The sequence below is a fragment of the Corvus cornix genome, chromosome 1 (assembly GCF_000738735.6).
Source record: "Corvus cornix cornix isolate S_Up_H32 chromosome 1, ASM73873v5, whole genome shotgun sequence".
NCBI lineage: Eukaryota > Metazoa > Chordata > Aves > Passeriformes > Corvidae > Corvus > Corvus cornix.
This window is the reverse complement of record NC_046332.1, coordinates 27,825,284-27,836,417: the sequence shown is the minus strand read 5'-3', so window position 1 is coordinate 27,836,417 and position 11,134 is coordinate 27,825,284. Positions and strand designations below refer to the sequence as shown.

The 11,134-nt window shown below is 44.4% G+C and overlaps 1 protein-coding gene across 3 annotated transcripts in view; it reads left to right on the top strand.

The window, feature by feature from the left end:
* Window positions 1–2,266: 2,266 nt before the first annotated feature.
* Window positions 2,267–11,134, top strand: part of KPNA1 (karyopherin subunit alpha 1) — a 59,497-nt gene continuing 50,629 nt past the window's right edge. Inside the window, exon 1 of one of the 3 annotated variants that reach the window (XM_039559930.1) lies at window positions 2,267–2,381. The gene's annotated coding sequence lies outside the window, so the exon portion shown is untranslated. Of the gene's footprint in view, window positions 2,382–2,941; window positions 2,961–10,483; window positions 10,501–11,134 lie in introns of those variants that run through there. The other 2 variants (XM_039559937.1, XM_039559935.1) reach the window with 2 other exon arrangements.

Here is an 11,134-nt window from a genome sequence, read left to right as displayed (position 1 = left end):
CCTCACCCCACACAAGGCCCCAAGTTTTGCAAATCCTTGCCTGCAGGTGATGACTGTGGTCCAAAAGGTGTCATCTGTGGTGGCTGTTAAGGGCAGGTTATCACAAGACATGCAAAATGAACATAGTTCACCGTGCCTGAAAATATGTACTTGGTGGGGAGAAGGGAGCAGAAGAGCAGAGAGAGAGGAAACAGGAATTCATCCTTGTACCTGCATTGCATTAGCTCAGCTGCACCTGAAACTAGACTTTTATCAGAACCAGGAGAACCTGAAGATCTCTGCTGCCACCCATAACTGTGCTCATTTGATTCAAGGTATATCAGGAATGCCAACCATTGCTGTAACCAGACCTCCTGCTGCATTACAGAAGTGCTTAGGTAGGGTGCAAGAAATGTGAAATCCCTGAAAGAAAAGCAGAACTATTACTTATTTTTTGGCCCAAATGCTTTGGGAGAAAGCTGTTGCCTGTCTGCTTTAATCTATCTTATCTCAATTCTATGGGTAGAAATGCCGTGCTTCTATATGAAGCCCTATGAAATATACCAGTGTATATACATATGTACATATATACATATATGTATATGTACGTATGTACATATATACATATGTACACAAATATATGTATCTACTGATGTGGGAAAATTGACTGAGGTCTGGTAGCCTGAAAGAGGTGAGGCTGCTGCAGCCCCATGCCCATGTCCAAGCAATAGCCAGGCTGAGTTTGTATTTCCAATAGGCACATGCACAAATTCACATATACCCCAATTAAGCAAATACACATGGACACAGCTTGCACATCCATGCACACAGAGCACTCCCACACAGCACTGGCAGCCATCCCAGCCCCTGCTCCAGCTGAGCAGGATGGAGGAGCACTAGTGAGCATCTGTGTATTTATAGAAGTTTTCACACGTGTACAGTGTGTCTCCTTCCAGCAGCTGGGCTCAGGCACTGCCCAGTAGCTGTCCCTCGATCCCAACCTCTCCAGCCCCCCAGTAGCCAACTCCCTGTGGTACTCTGGCCACAAGTTCCTCACCCAGGGCAAAGTGTGAAAGTTTAATGAGAAGACGGGACCAGGCTGCACTGATCAGGGGCAGGACATGGACAAACCATCACAAACCATTTGCATGTGGCTGGCCGTTTTTATTCCTGTATCCCACATTCGTTTCCCTATAAATCACCTAGATCCCTCCCTTTCCTGCCTTTGGTTCCTGCTCTAAACACTCCCTGAGGAGTCCAGTGCAATTCCCCAGTGCTCTTCCTCTGCATCCCGTCCTGTGTCCCACAGCCCTGAACTCAGTGACACCCCCAGTCCTAAAGGTGCTCTGGGGCTGAGGCTCCCCTGGGAGGGGGCTGGACAGGGTGTTCCTTTCTCTGAGTCCTTAATTTGGGTTCCCACCTGCCACTGTGCCTCTGTGCCCCTCGAAATGGGCCTTTAGTGGGCCGATGGCTCCTGGGATGGGCCTGGAAGCAGCCTGGCAGGTGCTGCTTGGGCTCCCCATCCTGCCATCATCGCCCTGTGCTCCTATGTGGGTGTGCGGGCCAGCTTGTGCCACACAATCTAATAATGTACGTGTCTGTCACATCATACACCGTGGCTGACCAGCAGCTGTGGTGTCTTTTCGTGCTGACTCTCCGGCGAGCGGCCCCCCGGTGTCTGTGGCTGCCGCGGGATTGCCCGTAGCAAAGCGAAATGGCTCCGCCGTGAGCCGCACCCGCAGTGACGCGGTCTGCGGTGACACCGAGGCCACCGCTACGGGACCTGCATTAATTAAAGTGGAAATACCAGCCCGCTGCGCTATCCTGGGCCGTAACAGCCCCGGGAGCGCCCCTGCCCCTTTCACTGCCCCCCGGCACGAAGCTCCCTGGCGGCGGCGCTGGCGGGCGGCGCGCTGGGGCCTAACACTGCGGTGACACTAGCGCCTGCTGCGCCATCGCCACCACCGCCTCCGTGTCCCGGCACGCGACCCCCCGGGTCGACCGCCGCCGCCCGTCAGGCGGGGAGGGGACGCGGTACCGCCTCCCCGCTCCCCAGACGCTCGCGGGCGCGGCTCCGCCGCCCGTCGCACTACATCTCCCGGCATGCCCGTGGCGGGAGACGCGCGCCCGCTCCAGCGCGGGGGCGCGCGCTGCTTGCCGGGAGCCGTAGTCTTTCACTCGGGACCGCGCCGTCCTGAGGAGGGCGCCGCCGCCGTCGGCCTCTCTCTCCGGAAGGGCTCTTCCTCCCAGAGGGCGCCGCGGCGCGCCCCGCGCGTGCGCAGTGCCTCCTCCAGCCAGCGCCGGGCAGGCAGGGAGGGAAGGAGGGAGGCAGGGAGGGAGCGGCGCTCGCGCGCCTCGGGCCCGAGAGGAGACAGCGCGGCCCCGCGCCGGGCCGGCAGCAGGTACGGGGGCCGGGGGGGAGCCCCGTTGCCTCGGCACCGGCGGAGCGGGGGTAACGGCAGCCGGGCGGTGCGCGGAGCCGCGTCCCCGTGGGAGGAGGGACCGGGTGGGGATCGGCTGCCGGCGGCTCGGGTTGTGGGGGAGGGGAGGGAGGCCCGGGCCGGGGGTGCTGCGCGCAGCGGGAGCCCCCTCAGGAACCCCCGGCCTGCGCCCGCGCGCGCGCAACAGGCGCGCGGGGGCCGCGCGCGGGGCGGGGCGGGGCCGGGCCGGGCCGGGGCCGGCGCGGCGGGAGCGGCGCGCGCGTGGGCCGGGATCGGGACCGGCACCGGCACCTCGCCGGGGAACTGGGCAGAGACGGGCCGGTCGTGCCCTGCTCCGGGAGAGGCTCCTCGTGGCTGGAGGGAGTCCCTTGGCTTGTGCCAGTGGCGGGGCCGCGCTCCGGCTTTGGAAGTCGCGGGGATTGACTGCGCAGAGTCGGACAAGTCCGTGGCGCGGGGACGGGCTGTCCTGGTGCTGCTGCTCGCACGGCGGGACGGGGTGCGAGCAGAGGCAGGGCCTCAACTGGACGAGAGGACATAGTCGTAAGCTGCGCCAGGGGAGGTTTAGTTGGACATCAGGAGGAATTTCTTCACGAGAAGGGTGGTTAAGCATTGTAATGGGCTGCCCAAGGAGATGGTGGAGTCACCGTCCCTGGAGGTGTTTAAGGAAAGATGGACGTGTCACTCATTGCCATGGTTTATTTGACATGGTGGTGTTGGGTCATAGGTTGGACTCGGTGATCTGAGAGGTCTTTTCGAACCTAATTGAGTCTGTGGAGGAGGAGGGGAAGGGAAACTTTCTCCTGGATCTTCCAAGCTTGTGCTTTTTAAAAAAAATTTTCCCTAGTGATGATAGTTGATCTTAAAAAAGCTCTGCCTTCTGTCTGCAAACATCATCTCGTAGCCTCGCATTATCTCACTTACAACGTAATTTCTCTGACTGCCTGTATACGATGGAAGGTGTGCGCTTGGTAGCCGTTTCCAGCTGTCCTGTTCTGGAGACTTTATATGCAACAGAAACTCGTCCCATTCATAGTCTCTAAATCTGTGTGGCCCGTAGCGCGGTCCATGTAACAATGATTTTCAGCTTTGCCTCTTGAGGGCGTTTCATGAAAATGAAACTCCGGACTGAAAAGATACGTCATGAGCTGTGAAAATACCGGGCTGCTGTTTCTGCAGAATTCCCAAATGGTGCTGAATGGTTGTGTTTAATGGTCCCTTTATCCTTTATTCAAGCTGCTGTTCCTCTGGATTTTTTTGTTTGCTGGCGTATTTTCTGCTCTGACTGCTTGATGTTAATGAAAGACTTAGCAAAGTTGGGATATGTCTATGAGCTCTCAGGAAATGGGATTGCAACTTTATCCTTAGAAGCTATTTTAAAGCTATTTTGTATATACTTCTGGCAATTTGTAGTTAGAACAGAATAGTTAATGGAGCACTGTTTAAATTAATAGGTTGTATCAAGCTAATCTTTTGTGTATTTGGCCTTGTTTTTATTGTAACTTCATTGTGTTCTCCCTTCAGTGTTACTGCCTGCACGTGAACTAGCTCGTTCAAAACAAGTTTTGAAGTTTCTACTTGAACTGTGGTTGCACCTTTTAATTACCCTTTAGACATACCCACAGGCACAGGCAAAATGAATCGTAGCTTGAGGCATGGTAACTTAAGATGACATGTGAGGTAGAGGTTTTTCTCAGCATGACTTTCCTTGTCATAGTCTTTCAAACAGATTCAGTGATGCTTCAGTTCTGAGAGATGTGGCTGTTTTGGGGGCTTGGCATCCCCCTACTGCCCCCCAACTTCAAAACAGAGTCTTTGTTACATCCCATCTCATTCTGACACTGTACCAGGGTGTTCACCTTCTGCCATCAGTATGCCATGTGTTGATTTTTTCCGATGCGATGTTCTCTGTGTTGATGACTTCAGAGCTGGCATGCTCATGTGGTCCTGTATATTCAGCTGTGTGCAGGCTCCTGGAGAAGTCCCAGTTTAGTCCATTTAGAAAGGGAAAGGCAGCAACAGCCCATGTCAGCAGCACTGGCCCAAGTCACCATGAGAACAAAAAAGTCCTACAGTCAGCTGGAGCAGTTTCTGAAAGGTTCTTTATAGAAACTTCTAAGTGTAAATGTTTATTTTAAGCCGGTTATTTGATAGTCTTATTTCAACTTCAGTGTTTCTATACAGTGCTCTTTTCTTTCTTTCTTTCTTTCTTTCTTTCTTTCTTTCTTTTTTTTAATTTCCTCCCCTCTGTTGAATAAGGTAATGTGAACAGAATGGTACCTTTTGTTTTACAGTCCTGTTTCTGCAGGCTTGCTTTAAAATCTTTCTGTTTGTCCTTCCACAAGGTTGTGGAATTTTTCTTCTGAAGTGTTCTTGAGGGGGCTTAACTTGTATCTTTAAGAGCACAAAAGAACAGTGTACCTTTAAAGGCAACTAAACAAGTTCTTAAGTTGGAAAATGTAACTTTTGTGGCAAGAGGTTAATACATGTCAAACAGTGCCCCCCCAAACCTGAAATTAAGTTTTTCCAAAATAGCAAATAGCAGATTAAAAAAAGAGTGATGTGATTTAGGGCTAGGGGCTTTAACGTAAATTTGAAACATAAGAGAAATAGAAGAGCAGCAGCGAAATAGCTAAATCTATTGTATTTGTTTAAATATTTCTGAAGGCCAAAGGGAATAGTGAGCAAGCCTAGTGGGCTGTGAGCAAGTCAAGAAAAAGACATTAAAGGAATTACACACTTGATGAAATATTCTGAGTGGCTGAAATACCTGCACAGGAGGTTCTGGAATGATGTAATGGATGTAATGGACAAACAAGTTAGAAAGACCAGATCACCTTTTTTTTCAGAGAACAAGTGGAAGCTGGACTGATTGAAAAATTATTCAGCTTCATACTAAGGGGCTAAAGCATAATGGATGCACGTGTTTAAATAATATAATAGTACAAATTTTAAAATGCTGATGTAAATTGCAGAGAAAAGAGGCAGCATTATGATAGCAAGTCAGCTTTTTTTCTGCTCTGAAAAAAAAAAAAATCTTGTCTGTTACAGTTTTTAAAGTCTGTTAAGCAAGTAAGTGGATTAAACTGCTCGATGTTATTTCCAGGAATGAATGTGGAGTTTTCAAGATACAAAATGCCCACAGTAGAATGCAAGGCCTGTAGAAATATCAATATTTTAAAATTATTGTGTACAAGGTAAAGGAACTTGGGAAAAACAGAAAAGGTAATTTTAAACTAAACACTCAGTGAAAACCTCTACTGAATATAAAATCTGTAGAGCAGTAGGACTGGAAATTATATTATGCCACCTCCTGAATATCTTGAATTGCGTTAAACATTGTGCAGACTTAATAATTCATTTTGAGGATAAAAAGTGGAGGTAAGTCTAAGACAGGTGACAATAAATTTCCTTTCACCAGAACTGATTCATAAAGGGTGTTAGTAGCAGGAGGGTATGAAAAATTGCTAGAAAGTAATGGTAGACTGGACATCACAGGGTCAGTTCTGCTGGTCTGTTCATGTTAGACAGGAGTAAATAGAGTTCAGTGACAGAAGAAATTTGGTTTGGAATAATGTGATTACTTTCTTGAAACATAATTACTGCTTAGTGTCATGAGGAGACAGAAGCTGAAACGCATTGGAACTGAAAGAAATACAGCTGTTCCTGGATGTGTGTGGAGAGTAAAAGACTCTCAGCTTTCAGAGTGTGACATAAGATTCAGCCAGTCACCTGCTCCTGACACCTTCCCTGTGACTCAGAGAACTTACTTTCTCTTTTTCTGTTTTTATTTGGTAGTTCAGTGTGTGTATCAGTCTCAGAAGGAGGATTCGTATGTTCTGTGAGAAACCAATGGGTTTGGCACACACCGATCTTTATCTTATTCTATATGGAGTTGAGATTACATGTAGGTGATGTGCTGATTCTAAAACCATAAAATAAATACCCTGTGGCTAAACATCCTGAATGTATCTCCAAACAAGGCATTGTAAGCCTACCAAATTTAGTGCTAAGGTTATACTTGAAAGCAAATTCACCAGTTGAATTATGAAAATGTCATTTTGGCAAAAAAGCCACCTATTAGTGGATCACAAACTGTAAGTAAAGTCAGATAATAATGTTGTGATTAACATTAGATTGTTGTGGTTTTTGTCTGAAGTAGGGTGAGATTGCCTCTTAAAAGACACAGGGATTCCTTGTAGAGCTTCCATATGATCCTGTCTTCAACTGCCTACATGTTCTTGTTCTACCTTTTTTTGCATTGATAAGTGATCAGAAAAGAGGTGTCTCTGTGAATGTGCTGTTTGTTGGATTCAGGAGCTTTTGGTAGGAGGGGTATTAGGTGTAAATGGGATGAGGGAGGCAGAATGAACATAACCAAGCTTTGAAGTGCCTCTGGGTTTTGGCTTGATGTGGCTGATACCTCAGTGTTTTGTGACTCTTTCATTGCTGATGTCCAAAGCTAGGATGAAATCAGTCGAATTTTGACTTACTGTTATTTTGTGGGTTTGCACATGTATCTTCCATAGTGCTGAGTCACAGCAAATAATGCAATTGTTGCAGGCAGATTTGTCATCGTGGGAAGCATGGGGTAGCTTTAGTTTCAGTGCCTTCTGATATTCCCAACCCCAAACAAAAGCTTCTTGAAGCTACAAAGTGAACTTAATTAATAATTTAGTGTATTTTTAATCCATTTTGTTTTAAAGTGTCAGAGATTTCTCCTTTTCATGATACAAAATTCTAAAAGGTGCATTCTTGTTCACTCATAAAGAATTTTTAGGACATGTTAGGATTTTAGAAATGTTAGGGTGAATTTTTTTTTTTCTGATAGATGACTGTTAAATGTGGTTCTCCAAACAGTCCCTTTTTCAGATATGACCTTACAGAAAATACATTGTTGGCCAGCCCATTCTGTAAGTGCAGGGAGGATGTGCTGTAATCTTAATCAAAATACAAATGTATCTCCTCTTTAAAATTCCTTTGATACACAGGAATAATCACTTCCGTTGTTTCATGTGGATGGGCACAATAATATGAGGTTATTTTTTTAATGTCAGTATAATCCTGTGTGACTGAAAAGTTTAATTCCCCATCACTTGCTGCTTTGTTTTATGACTTGTGGGAACTTTTTGGTCTCAGGTTGATTGTGGACTGTGGGGTTATAGAAATGAAGGTGAGGGTTTTTAAATTGAAACAGATTTATTACACTGCAGTGTCTTTGAATGCAGTAAAGGAAATTTTGTGTTTTCAACTCTGGTCAGAAACTTTCAGTTAACAAATGTGAAGATGTTTTCATTTTAAATTGACCTGGCTTTGACAGTATTTTTGCCCTCTTACTCAAGTTAAAAACTTCCTGGAACTTTGAAAGCTGTATCTGCTGCCTTGTTAAGTCAAGATGGACCTTTAAAAATGGAACTCAAAACATCTTGTAAATATCTTCATGGTAGTAAATGTAGAGTGAAGTGCTAGATACACTGTGTATAGTCTTTTATTGTGGGGTGGGTGTGTCCCCTTGCTAAAACTGTTTTCCACTAAACCTTGTAAATGCATTGCTTCTTAATCTGTTCAACAGTGTTTCTTCAAAAAAGAGCCAAAAAAAGTGCACATAATTCTCAAACTTTTAAAAATTAAATGTACAGCTGTGTGGCTGTCAGTGGGTCCTACTAATAGTACAGGCTGATGTGCCAGATCAGTTTCTGAGACAGCACCAAGTGTCAGGTAATTGTTTCTGTTGGTGGTCAGGTTTTTTTCTGCAACCAGAAATACACTGCCTTGATTTTTTGTTTTGTTTTGCCCTTTTTTTTTTTTTTTTTTTTTTTTAGTATAAAGAATATCAGGAGCCTGGCAAGCTGGTGTTGGCCTGATTTAAAGTACATCTCTTAAAAAATAGGTACTTTTTTTGTAAGAACCGTGTAAGATCTTTTGGAAGATCTTTCTGAATGTTACCTGGAGATATAATCAATTTACCCTTCAAGATCAGTAATTTTGCAGAAATACCTTTGATATGGTAGTTGTTTATTTTTACTTTAGCCACCTTTTCAGCCCTTTTTTTTTGTGGATGAGAAACTCAAGATGAGGTGTTGAAATGTGACATCCCTGCAGATTTGACATAGGTGTCTCAACATTCTTCAGATAGCACACAGTATTTTTTTTTTTTTTTGCTTTTGAGCAACAGTCAATATTTAAATGTGTAATTTGTCTATAATATCACATTCCATGTTGTGCAATGTTGTTTGTCTTTTAGGTCTTGTATTAATTATTTTCAGTTTTAAGATTATTATTATTTTTAAGCAAGAACCAGTCCAACTTGCCAAGTGGTCTAGAGCTAGAACATGCCAAATGAGCTATAGATTAGGTGGGTTAGTACTTGTTTTGCTATTTCACAGAGTTATAAAAGTGCTAGAACAGAAACAATCGTGCATTAAGGCTTACCATTGGGCAGGGAAAAACTCTTAGAGGACTAGAAAGCCTACAAAATAAAGCAGATTTGAAAGACATGGAGATGGGCAGCAGTTCCATGAAGAAATCCACTTCTTAGTACCAGTTCTTGACAGAAAGTCCCTTAAAGTTTGAACCCTGTTTCAAGGCTATATGTTCTATTCATGTTTGGCTACAATTCTTATGTTACATTTGAAGCTCCTTTAATCTTCAGGTCTTTTGGATAGCAGAGGGTGGTGGTTCTTTTCTTCTCCATTGTTCTTATGTGCTGGTTGCCCTAGGAGTGTGGATCCCTGCTGTTTGGCTGTTGCAGCTTTCATGAACCACAGAAAATGAAATTCACAGGGTTGTTTTGTTTCCTTGTTATTGCTAGGGTTTGATATATTATCAGCAAAACTTACTTTACTGGTCTTTACAAATACTGTGCTAATTTTATAGGGCCTGTGAGATGTGTTTCCCAATCCCATTTTACAGCTAGAGGAAGGTAAGCAGAGCTTTGGAAATTGGCTGTGCTTTGCTTGACAATAGCTTTTCGTAGTTGAGATGATTAAACATCCTTTTCTGTAGATGTCCTGAGCTTTACAAGAGTCTGAAGACAGAGAGAAAGTAACACCCCTGTCCCTCAGATGATATGGGTGTTTCTTCTGGTGGGCATTCCCATAGACCCCTATAAGCCAGAATGATTTGTCAAATAATTTTGCAAAAGAAGTAGGCACAACCTCATCAAAGTGTTTATCTGGCTGAGCTGGTTTTTACAACGACGAGAGATGGCAGTGAAGAGAGAAGTCCGTCTGTTGATTTCCTTTATTTTCGTTTTTCTCTCAGATAACACTGACAACAGATAACACTTGGTGGATGTGTTTTCATCTCTGTAGGATGATGCCAAATGCAGGATTTTGCTCTAGAAGTTTTTCCAGGGAGGTAGCATTAAACCCAGGTGATATTTTTGTCATTCTATGCCCTGTATTATTCATGGTTTTATTATGAAGGGCTTTTGTTATCTGTCCTCTCCAAGAAAGCTGACATTTACTTCTATGAGATTTAAATACTTCCCTTAGCATCCTGACTTGTTGTCTGTGAATTACCAAAAAGCAAATTAGAAGGACTTTCCAAAATCTACACTTCATAGGGAGAAAAACCAAACACATTTGTGGCCAAAACGTTTATTTTTTTTTGGGAGTGTGTTGATGAGAGCAATGAAAGACCAAGTGCTGCTTTCAGGTTAGCTTTTAAAATTGGATAGGTTTCCTAGTCTCATACTGAAGAATGTTAGAAGGTGATGTATCCTGTAATCAGAGCTCAGGGAATTGCTCAAACATCTGTCCAGGCTGTGCTGTAGGTATTTGGCTTGATGTCAAGAAGTGTGATTGTGAGGAAACTTCTTCTCTAGGACATCTAGAATTTCACAGCAGAGCCAGTAAACAAACTAAAATCTCCTTGGAAGTAAAGGTTTTGTGCTTTCTTCCCTTGAATAATTTCAGCTTCTCTCACTGCTTGGAGTTCTGTCTTGACAGTGCCATTTCTAACACAAGTTGTCCTTTCAGGGCTGACAGTGCCTCCTGTATCTTTTCTGTGTCTCTCTGGCAGCAATCTACAGGAGAGACAGCAGTTTGACAGCACAGCAGAACTCCCAAGTCTGCCTCCAGTGAGTCCTTTCCTTCTGACAACTGCCTCAGTTAGGAAACATACTCTCATAGTGCGGCAAATCATGGATATTTCGATAGTTTTTTATCACATTGTTTATCTTCAAACTCCTTTTCTGCTTTGATTTTCTGCCTTAATTTTACTTCCCCTTTTGACCTATTCCCATTGTGAGATAGAATGCCATGTATAGATCTACACTTCTGAAATACATTTTTTTTCTTATTCTTGCCCCTATTTCCAAAGACGGAAAGTCTGTTTCTTAACAGTCTTTAGTATCAGGAGTGTATTCGGTAATTTTATTTTCATTATATATACATGGTACATATATGCTCTTGCATGTGTAAAAAAATACGGAGTGATATATATATATATATATATAAAATTATGCAGCTCTTGATTGATTTGTAAGGGCTTTATTTTTACATCTTGGTACCTCTGACGTGTGGAATACCCAAGAGTCACATGGTATTCCTTCTGGCAAAGCCCTTAAGTCTAGTGACAGTGATAGCTGATTTAAGAAGGCAGGGAGTTCATTTTTGTTCCTATCTAGATGATTGCTTGGGACAAGGTAGGTCATGGCAGTAAGTGACTCTGTATTTCCCAGTGCTTCAGAGCTTCTTTGACTTGATGAGCAA